Below are 15,513 nucleotides of genomic sequence, written 5' to 3' on the forward strand. Positions count from 1 at the left end.
TAAACATGTGTTTTAGCTGCCATTGAGTTGGCTCCTACTCCTGGCAACTCTATGAATGAGTGATTCCACAATATCCTGTCCTCAACTGCTGTGCTCAAATTCACTGGGTAGGGAAATAGACTCTACATCCTTTGGGAGGAGTTGAGAAGAATCTGTGGACATGTAGAAAACTAGGGCCATTGAAACAATAGTGGGATTGAAAACAAGAAACATTAGGAAACATTTATCAGAGTTAAAGAATGGGAAAGTCTAGAGTCATTTTCAAGGCAAAATGTGGGTGCTCCTGGTAAATATTTGAAGTGTTATTCATGTGCTTAGTTATACATGTGTTTAGGGTATGTTTAAAGATGTTTAAGGGAGTAAGCACCTATAGAATGTGGCCTAAGCAGAGATTTTTCTATGGTAGCATGGAAATATATGGGGTGGGACAAAAGTAGGTTTACAGCTGCAAGTACACAAAACACAGAGTTTATTCTTGTATTATTATTTATTATATTATTTTCCATATGAACAACTATGCACCAATTTTTGCCCCATCCTGTATATATATAATTGTTCAGAATAATTACTTCTTCATTCCTTTCCCTATAATAAGATTTGAAGTACTTTGGTTACAAAATAACTTTCAACTCATACAGGGCTTTGTGTTCTAATCCTATATGAACCAGGGGGTTTCCTACCATACACTCTTCTATGCTTTAATTGAAAAACAAACTCAGAGGATTGTTTTGTTAGGATCAGGAGCAGAAGACAATTATGCATGAATCTCAAAACTCTAGGGCAATTTTTTCTCATAGCTTGAAGTTGTAGGTTATCTAATTTTTGTTTTCTAATTGCTACTCAATGGGGTAAAAAGCAGAGGACCCAATATTTTTCTGGTGGTGATTTCAACAAAATTTTAAGTGAGTCTTAAATACAGATATATACAACCACATGAATTGAGGAATGGCTGGTTTTGTATTTTATCCACACTGGTTATGGTTATTCCTATGTAATCATTAGACTACAATAATGATCATGAATTCCACATAACACTGAGCCCTTAATATTTAATGAATGAAAGTGGTGATTTGAGTTTGTTGTTGCAAATATCTAGTGTGGCGATAGGGTGATCTAGATATCTTGACCAATGAGATTTTGACTTATTTCCATTGTAATTTTCATTTGACTTTTTAATTATGGCAGATAATAGATCTAAATTACCTTCTTTAAATTAGATAAAAAAGTATGATTAAGTTGCACTTCTGACCAAAGTATCATTTTTTACTAACCAAAGAACAGCGTAAACGATGCTTAGGCTTCCATGCATGTTAAATTCTAAATTCCCCTCCATTGTGCAAAGGTGAGCTTTATTTCTCTTGTATTCTTTGCATGTACTTGTATCAAATTTAGGTTGGGCTCCATGTTATAGCTCTTCTAAATAACAGTGGGGCAAAAAGCTAACTTTTGTCTATTGTTTACAATGCTCTGAGATATGCAGAACAGGGCTGGGCTGGCAGCTCCAAATGCTACTTCAGGTACCAAGTTCCATCTATTTATTTATTTATTTATTTATCTATTTATTTATTTACCTTTGTATCTCTGTTTTTTATTATTGATTTAATTAATTTTATTAGGTTAAATTGATTAATGACATTACATAAGTTTCAGGAGTACGATTCTATAATACATCTGTATATCGATTGTGTGTTCACCACTCAGAGTCTTGTCTGCTTACATACAATATTTAATTCCTTACTCTCTTCCTCCTGCCCCCACTCTCCTTCCCTTTGGTAGCCACCTATTGTTTGTGTTTATGAGTTTATTTGTTTCATTTGTTTGTTGCTTTTTTTTTTATATCCCACATATAAATGAAATCATATGGTTCTTGTCCTTTTCCATTTCACTTAGCATGATACTCTCAAGATACATGTTATCACAAATAGCAGTATTTCATTAGAGATAAGCGTAACTCCATTCTCTTCAAGTATATAATACTTCATTTTAATCTATGAATCTTAGTCACATATCTATACTTGCCAAGAAAGCTGGTAGCTGGGTGTATAGAGGCCCAGCAGAAGTTGGAAATCTATTGTTTAAAAAAAAAAGAGAAAAAGAATGGATATTGACAGGTAACTATCAATCTTTTCCACAGTATTTAGTAAGAACTACTTGGATTGAATAGAGACCATTATGTAGAGATTTCTGATATGTGTTTTGAGAATCACTAGTTGGCAATGTATTTGAAATCACCTAACTTCTCATTATTTTCTGCTTTGTGTCACTTAACGTGTAACCTGAATTTAGATTATTAGATGATGCTGTAAGCTCCTAAAGTCTGAATCTGTTTATCTTCAATTTCTGTGCTGAAGGCAACAGCTGCATCTTACCAATGAACCCCCATCTGATCGAAACATGTGTTTGATTTCTATTTTAGTTTTGGCATAGTAACTGTGAAAGACTTTGGTTGGCACTTAGTTATATTGCTAATATGTCACCTACTATTATTGTTACTGAACCAGCTTTTCTGTCATCTCCATTATCATGTATCATATCTATAATCCTATAAGTAAGCTAGAATTATATCCTTTTATAAAAATATATATCTTAATTCTATCCCTAAACACAACCCCCACTGACTTGTGCTTCTCATATTTTGTCTTCTATTTTTACTTAAATTTTCATGCCATTATTTTAAAATTGTCAAACAATCAAAAAAGACTGAAAAGAAGGAAATCAACTAGAAAATTATACAGTTGGCAGCACTGTGTAATAATTATAAAACTGCATATGTTACTTTAAAACAAGAGATTATTATTTTGTTTGCCTTCATTTGATTTCTAAGATAGAACATAAAATCTTACAACTCTTATCTGGCTAAAAAAATTGTTTGTTACTATCTTTAGTTAAAGGATTATCAACCTCTTTAAATCAGAATAACTAGAGCAATGGTCCCAATGGAGAAAAGCAAGAAGTTCAGTGTGGTAGGAGTGGAGTGAGCAAGAAAGAAGAAGAGTAATGGAAAATGGGATAAGAGAGAAAGAACATCAGGAGTTCATGTTGAGAGTTTTAGGCTGTTATAAGGATCTTGGCTTTTACTCTGAGTGAAATGGGGTCATTGCTGAGTTTTGATAAAGATATAACATGATCACAGGTACATTTTATAGAATCACTCTGTTTGCTGTAGTAAGAATAGACTGAATGGACAGCAGGGGAGAAGGATGGATGAGGGAGACCTGATAGAAGGATACTGCAATGATGATGAAGCAAAGGGGCGTTTCTGACCATGATGGTAGTAGAAAAGGTGAGAGGAGGCTAGAAGAGTATATTTGGACACATATTGGATTTGTTCATTAGATATTTATATGGCTATGTCAGGTCATCAATTCAGGACAGATATTTAAACTGGATATTTACATTTGAGAGTTTAAGCATACAGTGCTATTTAAAACCATGGAATTACGTAAAATCCCCAAGGTATGGGGCATAGCTGGAAAAGAGAAGGTCAAAGAATGACCTTTAAATCATGAGGCATGGGAGAAGATGATGAACATGTAAATGAGACAGAAATGGAGGCACTAGTTAGGAGGAAAACCAAGAGACTGTGACCTAGAAATCAGGTGAAGGAAGTGTCTCAAGGAAGAGGAAATGATCAACTCTGTCTGTTGCTGGTGAGTCAGGTGAGACAGGAATTTGGAATTGATCATTGAACTTACTATTATACAGTTGTGATCAGAGAGAGGAATCTGGTAGCCGTAGTAATGGTGGTGGTGATCCAGACTAGGGTGAGTTGAATAGAGAATGGGAGGAGAGGAAGTGGACATATAGAGAAGTTTGTTGAGGAGTTTTGCTATAAAGGGAACAAAAAAAGGGGGGGGGGCTTGTTTTAAGATCTGAGAAATAATATAATACTCAGAAATAGAATAATAATAATTATTATAATTTCCCGTATGCTAATGAAAAAGGTCTAGCTAAGAGTGAATAATTGACGTTACAGGAGGAAGTGAGGAGCAGAATTCCTGGAGCTATGTCCTTGAGTAAGGAGGGAAGATGGAAACTTGTGTGAAAGTCAGACTTTAATTGAGAAAAGAACTTGGAAACTGCATGAATGACATCAGGCAGGAAGGCAGAGTATGTGAGTACATACACTGGTAAATGTAGAAGGTGGATTCTTTGGAGGTCTTTTCTGATTGCTTCCATTTTTTCAGTGAAGGGAAAAATATGTCATCAGCTGAGAGTGAGGACAGGGGAGAGAGTGTTGAGGTTTGAGGAGTGAGAAGATGTGAAATACTTGTCTAGGAGAATAGAAGTGTGAATATCCTGGAGATGTATTTAATGATTACATGACATCATTAAGAGCCCACTGCTGGCTATGAACAGGAATATAAAGTGAAACCAGTCAGCATGATGAGGTGTTGTTCCCTAGACAGATTCAGCTGTATGTATGTGGGAGCAGAGAAGGAGGAGATTTGTATTTAACCAAAATGAAGAGAGAGGCAGAGGAATTAAAGGTATATGCAAGGAAATGATTATAAGGCTTGATCATGTAGGGTTTTTGTTTTTAAATTATAGGTTAAATTTAAAGAAATGAAACAGAATTCTTATTTTTTAAACCAAGGTAATAGTCCCTACAAGTGGAATGATAATAATGTAGAGATCATTAATAATTATATACCAAGTAAAAATTCAATTTGAAAATTTAATTTTATTTAAGTTCAAATATATCTATGAAGTTTCTTCATCTTCTGTTTTGACCATCAATGAAATATCACCATTGTATTTCAGCTATTGATTATTTTGTATCTATACTCTGAATGGCAGCATTATTAACAACCACAGCAAGTAAGGTAATGTTTAAAAATAAGCTCTGTGACTGTGTTTGAAGCATCTTGTGGATCAGAAAATATTTAAGGAAACTATTGGAATAGGAGAGAATAATAGATAGCACACTAAACATGAATGTGTATTTTTTTAAATTATTTTTATCGTTGAAAGTATTACAGATATTTCCCATTGATCACTGCTACCCTGCTCTTGACCCCACCCCCTGCCTTTATAGCACTATTGTCTGTGTCCATGCGTTATGCATAGATGTATATAAGTTATTCTTTTTGAAAATATATATGTTTTTGTTGTCCTTGCAGTATGGTCTATATTTGAAGTAAAATATTTAATTAATCTTACTTTATAAGATAGTACCTAATGGCTTCTTTTTATATAATTGATTAGAAACTCTTCTAACTTAGCCTTCTTACTGGTGCTAAAGGTAGTCTATTTCAACATAATTATACTAGAGGCCCAGTGCATGAAATTTGTGCATGGGGGGTGGGGGGAGTGTCCCCTCAGCCCAGCCTGCACCCTGTCCAATCCAGGACTCCTTGGGGGATGTCGGACTGCTGGTTTAGGCCCGATCCCCAGGATGGGGCCTAAACCAGCATTCGGACATCCCTCTCACAATCAGGGACCACTGATCCCTAACTGCTCACCTGCCTGCCTGCCTATTCGCCCCTAACTCCATCCCCCACTGACCTGGTCACCCCTAACTGCCCCCCCACTGGCCTAGTCACCTCTTACTGCCCCCCTGCCAGCCTGGTTGCCCCCAACAACCCTGCCCCACTGGCCTGGTCGCTCCTAACTGCCCCCACTGCTGGCCTGGTTGCCCCTAACTGTTCCCCCTGCAGGCCTGGTCACCCCACGCAGCCTGCTGTTCAGTCGTTTGGTCGCCCCTCACTATCCCCACTGCTGGCCTGGTCACCCCACATAGCCTGCTGCTCGGTCATTTGCTGGTTCCTCACTAACCACCCTGCTGGCCTGGTCGCCCCATGCAGCCTGCTGCTTGGTTGTTTGGTCACCCCTCACTAACCCCCCTGCCAGTCTAGTTGCCCCACACAGCCTGTTTGGTCGTCTGTTTGGTTGCGATGGTCGCTTAGGCTTTTATATATATAGATTGAAAAGGCTCTTAACCTGATGTATGTAGGCATCCTCATATTGTTTGCAAAAATGTTGTGTATGTTTGTACTTATAGACACACCTGTGGGTAGAGATCCCAACCTTTTATAAGCTTCTCAAAGGGATCTTTGACCCACCCTAAAATAGTAGTGAGAACTGACAAGTTCATGATAAAGGGGACATATTTGCTCCTATCTTCTAAAAAGGAGTATTTCTATTGCATTCTTAACTCTATTACACAGAGTAAAAATTTGTCTGTAGTAGTTCTAATTTGCATATGATAAAATTGGGTTGCTAGGGGGAAAAGTGAATATACCCAAATCACCCAGAAGGCAATAGTGTCAAACACAAAAGCTACATTTTAAAAATTCCCTCTCCAATGGACTAACCAGGAGCATGCAGTTTTTCAGCTGTGAGCAATTGGCTACTGATAACCTTGTTCATTAACAAATCAAGCAGCTGTTCAGATCTTCAGAAAAGCCCCCATGTTGTCCCTAAATACTCCAGTACAAAATCAGTGTAAACCAATTAAGTTACACGACGGGAAAAGCATCAGATGTATAACTGATGATTCACTTAACCTCATCTCACTCTTCTTTTAGCTTTCAATAATCATCAGCCTCCAGAAAATGATAAGCTTTTACATCAAACTTGCATAAGTATTTCAGAGTGAATTCTACTACTTAAAGAGAAACATACATTTAGAAATCCTTTAAAAAATTTTAGTGGCTGCCTGAACTTTAATTTTTTTATTGTAAAAAATTTAAACCAGTAACAAAGTAGTATATGGTCCAAAAAATTTTATTATTTATGTTAGAAAATACTGTTTGCACTTAAAATTTTTTTTCTATTATGATGGAAGAAATGGTGGAGATATCATTATTTTCAAATTATATTATTGTGATTGAATCAAACTATCAAGATATACTCAGTTCACATAAGGTATGTTGAAATAAATTTAAATTAGGACTTAAGGTTGTGGAAAATTTAATAAACAAGATTGTCCATTTTATTTATTTTTTCACATAAATGGAATAAAGCATATGGTCTACCCCAGCCTTTATATCTATTAGTGTTTAAGAAATGATTCACTTCAAAATTTATTATGCATGTGAAATGATTTTACTCATAGCTTTTTATTTCATCTATATAATCTATTTCTTATTCTTTTTTGTTTGGATAGTATCAAAATTGTGGTAAATATTAATCTTAAAATCATAGAACTTTTATCACTTCAAAGGACTCTCAAGGACCCTGGGTCCAACTTCTTTATTTTACTTTCTTAATAAAAACTCATTAGGAAAATAATCCTATTTTTCACATTAGTTTCTAAAAGAAACTCAGATTTCTACGCTCTCATCCAGCCCAGCTCTCTCAATGAAAGGAATGACCTTGAATTGAACTGTAGAAAGTAAATGGAAGGAAAGTTTATTGAAAAACTCTAGTAAGGATACAGAAGATTAATGCATATATTTGTGTTGGACACTCTTCCCTAGCTGCATAGTCAAAGTGATGGAATCGTGTTATTTATTATATTTTTCAGATCATTTACAATGTTAATTTATATGAGTTTGATACCGCTTTTGTCTTTTAGTTGTGTGTTATTCTGAGAAATCCCTGGGGAAGCAAAGGATTTATATGCTTTGTGTACATGTTCTGCAGACTAAGCGATCTGGCATAATTATTTTTGGCACTAGCTGATTAAAACATCCAATTTAACTCATGATTGGTAAGATTAAACCTTTTTAATATACCTCAAAAGTAAATTATCATTTACTACTCAAACATCCCTTTCTGCACATGTCCCCAATAAAGCTCTTCTTTTTTTCATTAATGTGCCTTTTAAGGAGGATTCCCTTTTATTTCTTCCTCTGGGCAAAACTGCCTTATCCTTTATAGAGAGGTAGGAACAAAGATGAGATGGAGACTGATTAGATAAGTACGTAGGTTTCTAATGTTATACCAATTAAAAGTCTGTATTTCTGTGGTATTTTGTACAGATTTTTTGTTCAAGAAAACACGTCCTGGCTTTGTGTTTATTTGATGTACAGACAAATGGGAACAGTTAAAAGGAAATATTTGAAAAAATTACTTATGTGACTTGGAAAAAAAAACTGTCATTTTAAAATTTATTTTAAGTTAGTTACTTTTAAAAGCTTAAGGGTTACATTTCAATCTCACAGTGCAAAACCATTTAACAGAAAATGCAAAACACCTTTCAATATTCCAACAATTTGAAGAAAATAAATATTCCCAGAGATTAAAAAAGCCTGGCATGATACTAAATTAGAATAATTGCAACTTGCAGGTCCTCTAAGGGTCTGCTGAAGACCCTTACAGTGCCTCATCATTGTAATGAGAGAGGAGGAGAGTAAACTGTAAAAGATAACATGCATTGGTTAAGTTAGGGCTTCCTGAAGCTTTGAAACTGACACAGGTATAAGCACCTCACACTGAGGGAGGTTGGGAGGAAATCAGATTAGTAAATCCTCCTGTGAGGATGTTAGAGTGTTATTGTGTGCAAATGTCATAGTTACTGCCTTTTATGCATGGTATTAACATCAAATGAAACAAGAATTATGGAGGAGGGCCTTAGGTAGAAAATAGGTCAAGTCAATGCCATAAATATCCTGTCAGAATTTTGATCCAGATTTACAAATACTTCACCAGATTGCTAATGAGCCTGTAGCCCTGCATGTAAATATTTGAACAGTATGAAAAATGCATCTGAGTTAAACAATACTATGCCCCAAATAGGTTGAATTGTTGTCTACTAAAATGTTGTCATAAACCAGGCAGAAGGGACACTGTTCTGGAATATATGGTAGATAGTACAAAAACACTGCCAAAAGTTGTTTCCTAAATTGTCAGGAAATCAAAATCTCAAAGTTGAGTAAATACAGCAGTTGGTTACACAGAATCTAAGAGCTAGAAGAAATAAGCTTACCAAAACTTTGCATAGATTTCCCATTCTTAGATTTGTAAGTACTCTGGAGTCTGGGAAATACCAAGGAAAAATTTGGCCACTTCTAAAACTATCTTTAGAATTACCTTATACATTTGGTGGTCTCCACTCCAAGATATATTCTGGACATGGGAAAATCTTGAGGAGCCAATAAAACAAATGCGACTTTGTTTTATTAGCTGTGTTTGTGCCAGTACTCTGGACCTTAAGGGCTGTACATATGCCTAAGCTCAGTGGACAAACATTTTCTCCATGTTTCCATTTAAAATTAGAGAATAATTTACTGTTGAACTACAACTGATGAATCCCTAGGTTAGTGTAATAGTTTCAACAGTTATTAAAGATTGTGTAAGACCTATCCCATTTCCACTATACCATTGAAACTAATTTGTGGTCTTGATTCCCACCCCACCCCCCTAATTTTTTGACCAATTCTGAGACTATAAAGATTTCAAGTAAAAATATTTGTTTAAAAAGTGGAAACATTAATAATAATGTTCTACTTTCTCTCCTCTGGTTCTAGCATTACAATGATTATACCAAATTTCTAATATATTTACTTAATGTTAATTGATGAAATAATAATGGGCATCCTTTTCTAATAAGAAGCAAGTTCAATTATTGATCACACCATCTGTTAAAAGACAATATTCTATCATTCTCCAAGTGTGTGACTTGTTTTTAACTAAGAATGAAAACTTAACTTTGAACATGGGAGAGGGTAAGCTTGTTGTGCTTCAATTTTCATCGATTGGCAACTTTTGGCACAGGTGCCAAAGAGAGAACAAGAATAAATATCTCAAGCCTTGGTAGTTAGGGTCTGATCATAAGCGTTGTGGTGTAGAATTCATGGATTATTCATGTGTAATTACAGATAGCTATTGTGCTCCTTTAAATCATCCCTATGGCCCATTATGGCCCATAACAACTGAAATAGCAATTGTCATAGTAAGGTTTGGGCTCTGTCACAGAGTGTGGACTCTAATCAATAATGATGAATGGTAAAATTCTACATCAAGCAGTCCAAAGTCTGGCTGGCCCCTCCATAAATCTGCACAAACACCAAGCAGAGCAGCTGCAGGGTCTAGAAATGTAAAAGCCAACACTCGCCTTACCCCCTACATGCATTTACCTCTGTAAAAGTAAAAAAGAGGGGGAGGGAGGAGAAAAGGAAATGCTCAATACATCCATTCCAATCATTCCCATGCTGTTAGAAGAATTTTCTTCCTATTTAAATGGGAGTGAACCCTAGGTTATTTTCAAGGTCAATTTCAGGTGAAAAAGGGGTCATCTAGAGGTCACTTCAGCTCCCATGCAGGTCAATACCGCCTCTTCACTTCCACAGCAGACAAGCTGCTCACACCCAATCAATCCACCAACGCTGCTGCTGCACCCAGCGTAATGAACAGTGAATAAATGTAGCCTATCATCACAAAACATGCTTTTTAAGTACCTTTCCTTTTCATGTAAAACCTCTCGCTGTCAAATTCTACATTCACTCATCCAGCAGTGAGTAGCAAAAGTGAGAAATCAGACTCTCATTGGGGTTGGTAAAAGGTCACAGCTGACAGACATGGAGGTTAAACTGCCGAGTTAAAATACTGTTCATTACCCACTGCAGCTTTTTGCTAACTACACTTCTTTGTGTTATAGTCAAGCAGTACATCAATATGCTCCTCCTCCTAATTTATTAGCGATTGTTGAATTGTGTGGGGTGGGGGCTAAAAGTGAAATTAATGTGTTATATGTGGCATATATAATATATATATAAATATATATTTGCATTTGCTTTTGAATAATTTTAATTTCTTATCTATTTGCACAGTCAGCATTGTGTCTACCTACTTGAGATGCACTCTAATTATTAAAAAGAAATTCCTAAAATCAGAAGAGACTGGGTAATCTGAATTCCAAAGGCCCACGGTCAGTTGTTTGGAGACTTTTAAAAAATAAAGAGATTTTCTTTTTTCTGAAAATAATTGCATATGAGACTTTTTAATATTTCTCAATCAAAAAACTTTGGTTAAACATATGAAAACCTGCAATTTACACCAAAACATGCAAAAATGTGTTAAATGTACACAACTCAAAATCTAATTTATTAAAAACGATAAGATAGTCTTATGCTGACAAGGTTAGCACCTATCAAACACATTGTCAGTCCAGAATACAATCTGTTATTTTTTTCAGAGAAGTGTGTAATACCTGCAGTTTTTTTTTCATTAATCCTGATGTAGTCAAAGGAACCCTTAATAGAGGTGAGTAATCAGTGGAGTTTAAATGGAAACAGTACTTTTTTTTAATTCAGTTGACTAAATGAAATGGTTTGGAATGAAATCTGAATGGATTAGAACAATTTTCCAAAAATGAAATTTTATTCTTTGATTAATTAACACGTAGGTGGAATTCCCTTTATTGAAATGCAGAGGATTCATATTTAAAGGGAACAATATGAAAACAAGTCATAGAGTGTTCCAATACAGAAACACAAATCATGAATAAAATAAAGGTTTATTTACATGCTCTCTACAACGAAAATTTGACTCGACAAAATTACCACTATCTATTTACATCTTTAAAAATGCATTCTGAGATTTATTCTAGAAAATATATCCTTCCCCCCCCTTCTGTATGCCTTCTCTCTCAGTGGGACTGAAAATAAAATGTTATGACTTAAATCACAAGAGGCTAACATCATTTTTAGCAACAAGGGCTGCATAATTTCAAGACTATGAATGAGTGGCTGACTTTAACTAAAATGTTTCAGTTCTCTGCGTATATAGGTACATAAATAATTCAGAATTAATCCCTGCAGAGGGGACAATGGGAATCGTAAATTATCCATGTGCCGTCCTCAACATTAGAGGCAATGAACCTATAGTAACAAACTATGAGTGTTACTCATTACATACATTTCACAGACACCTTAACCTTTTGAATATTAATTTTCCTCTGCAGCTTGTAGCTAGGCAGTATCTTTTATATTTTCTTTTTTATTTTCCTTCCCACTCCTCTTGGCTTCATTTCCTTCTCTCTCTCTTTTGTGAAATCCCCGAAACCATAGTTAAGCCACAGCTACTGAGTGGATGCATTTGGAACATTAGAATACACTGATTTGTTACAGAGAGGGTTCTTTATCTTTTTCTTTTCTTTCTTTCTTTTTTTTCTTTTTGGTTTAGCTGCATGTTGTTCTGTAAAAACCCCTTAATATTATATGTAGCCCTTCTGTGGACTGTAGAGTGAGGCACAACAGTCAGACTATCTTTATGAAGGTAAACATGGTTGCGAATCTGGGCCACTGTAATTCCACTGGGGTTGTCAGTGTCCTTTGATTTTCAGAAACATATATCAGATTTTTAACTAGGAAGATATTGCAGGATTGTCATAATTTTCATCTGAAAATGAAAATAAAGTAAAAAAAATGGGGTATGATTGCTCCTAATTATAAAATTTATTAGGTCTTTAACTGTTAAATTAGGGAGTTTATTTAAAAAAAATTTAATGAGATTATAATTGCTCTTCTCTTTTTGTCTCTAAATTACCCTCCTAGTTAAAAATGTTCTGATCAGCTTTATAACACTTATTTTGAATGATATAGAGAGTAAAGAAATATTTCTTTCTAGTACAATTCATTATGCCCCATTTCTATATATTGGATAAGATAAATTCATGTTTATCAGGAAAAAAACTTATAATAAATAAAATAAATATAAATACATATTTGCATGTATGAATATACATAAATATAGACACACATGCATATATGTATTATCTATAATAATAAAAGGGTACTATGCTAATTAGACCAGATGTCTTCTGGATGTCATTCCAGATGTCCTTCCTGACAAATCTGGGGCCAGAGGGAAGCCAGCCCAGGTCTTGGGTGCTGGAGGGAAGCCGGTGCTGGCAGCTAGGGGAAGGAAGGCCTATTCTTGCATGAATTTTCGTGCATCAGGCCTCTAGTACATATATAAAATGCATATATGTATTATACATATATATGAGTTTAATAGTATATGAATAGAATTACAAATCCCAGCATTTATCTGACCTATGCATAATATAAGTTTCATTTTATTTTACTTTTTTAAACCACCATTTATCCTCCTATACTCTCTTTCACCTCCCCTACAATCCTCCCCCCACAATCACCACACTATTGTCCAGGTCTATACATCCTTTCTCTTTTATTTTTTTCCTCTGTTGCTCAATCCCTCCATGCTCCCTGCATCCCTTCCCCCACCCTGAGAAGTGTCAGCCTGCTCTCTATCTGTGAGTCTGTCTCTATTTTGCTTGTTGTTAGATTCTACATATGAGTGAAATCACATGGTACTTGTTTTTCTCTGACTGGTTTATTTTACTTAGCATAATACTATCCAGGTCCATCCATGTTGTTGCAAAAGGTAAACTTTTCTTCTTTTTTATGGCCTAGTAGTATTCCATTGTGTAAACGTACCATACATATTTTATCTACTAATCTACTTATAGACACTTGGGCTGCTTCCAAATATTGGTTATTATAAACAACACTGCAATGAACATAGGATTATATATATTCTTCAAATTAGTGTTTCAGGTTTCTTTGGATAAATTCCCAAAGGTGGAATTGCTGGGTCATAAGGAAGTTCCATTTTTAATTTTTTGAGGGACCGCCATACTGTTTTGCACAGTAGCTGCACCAGTCTGCATTCCCATCAACAGTGCACAAGATTTCTCTTTACTCCACAACCTCTCCAAGACTTGTTATTTGTTGATTTATTGATGATAGCCTTTCTGACAGGTGTGAGGTGATATCTCATTCTGGTTTTAATTTGCATTTCTCTGATGATTAGTGACAGTGAGAATCTTTTCATATGTCTATTGGCCACCTGTATGTCCTCTTTGGAGAAGTGTCTATTCAGATCCTTTGCCTATTTTTTAATTGGACTGTTTGTTTTTTGGGTATTGAGTTTTATAACTTCCTTACAAATTTTAGATGTTAACTCCTTATCAGATGTATCAGCAGATATGTTCTCCCATTCAGTGGGTTGTCTTTACATTTTGTTGATAGTTTTCTTGACTATGCAAAAACTTTTAGTTTGAAGTAGTCCCATTTGTTTATTTTCTTCTTTTGTTTCCCTTGCCCTAGAAGATATATCAGAAAAAATATTGCTATGGGAAATATCCAAGATTTTACTGCCTATATTTTCTTCTAAGAATTTTATGGCTTTGGGCCTAATATTTAAATGTTTAACCCATTTTGAGTTTATTCTTTTGTGTGGTGTAAGAAGGTGGTCTAGTTTATTTTTTTCAGACATATCTGTCCAATTTTCTCCAACACCATTTATTGAATATCTTTAGCCCATTGTATGTTTTTCCCTCTTTTGTCAAATACGAATTGACTGTAAAGTGTGGGTTTATTTCCAGGCTCTCTATTCTGTTTCATTGATCTATATGTCTGTTTTTATGCCAGTACCATGCTGTTTTGATTACTATAGCCTTGTATTATAGTATGTTATGTCTTCTTCAATTTCTTTCTTCAGTGTCTTATAATTTTATGGGTATATGTCTTTTATATCCTGGAATAAATTTATTGCTATGTACTTTATCCTTTTTAAAGCAATTGTGAATAGGATTACTTCCCTTTCTGATAGTTCATTATTGGTGTATAAAAATGCAACTGACTTCTGTCAGGGCCATATGAGTAGACATCCCATCTTTACTCTTGAGCCATCTTTACTCTTCCTCTCCTGCACCATTCATGCTAGTTGAGAGAGTAACACTAGAGTGGTATAGCTTTTCTGATTTTTACATTAAATGTGAGCAGTGAGCATCAATCCTCTTTATCCTTTGTTTTCCTAAACTTATTTGACCATAGTTCTCTCCCTGCCTTCCTCTCCTTTCATTACTCTCTTGAGGATGAGGACCCTGGGTCCAGCATGTAGGATAGAATTGCTTAGGGTCCTTGTAATAATCCCTCATGATGCCATCAAAATTTGTAGAAAAGACTAATAAAGAATGGGCATGTTTATCTATCCAATCAGCTATTAAGTTGAGTTATCACTGTGACATTTTGAACTTCACAGTGAGATATGAGACATGTGGGGTAGTCACTTCGGTGTGGAGTAGAAGAGAATAGAGCACATAATCTTTTTGTAGAAAATAAGAGATCAGGGGGAAGAACAAACACCTCTGTGAGTTACCTCAGCATACCCTCGAAGAGGACAGAGTAGTAGAAAATGATTTCAAAGCGAGGAAGCCAACTCAGAAGAGTTCCAAGTTACAACTTTCTCAGGATCCCTTAGTCCAGAGGAAACTAATTTCCTTAATTCCTAGTTTGATTAGAGGGATCATTTTCAAAGATAGCCAAACTATGATTTAGCGGGCAGAGGTCTTGTGAAACATAAGTGTGTACTTTCTCATAAAATCATCCCCATTCTGAAGGAAAAGAAAGGAATGAGTGAACACATATCCTGGTTATTCACTTTGATCATTTTTCCTCCCCAGACTCAAATACATGGATATAGGTGCTGGGTGTCCATTTTTCATACCTTCCATTAAAAGTTAGTAAATTTAATTAAGAGCAAAAAGAGAAAACAGTTATAAGCAAACCTGCTATTTAGTGACATTGCATTAACAAA

This window comes from Cnephaeus nilssonii (assembly GCF_951640355.1).
Source record: "Cnephaeus nilssonii genome assembly, chromosome: 2".
NCBI classification, from domain to species: Eukaryota; Metazoa; Chordata; class Mammalia; order Chiroptera; family Vespertilionidae; genus Cnephaeus; species Cnephaeus nilssonii.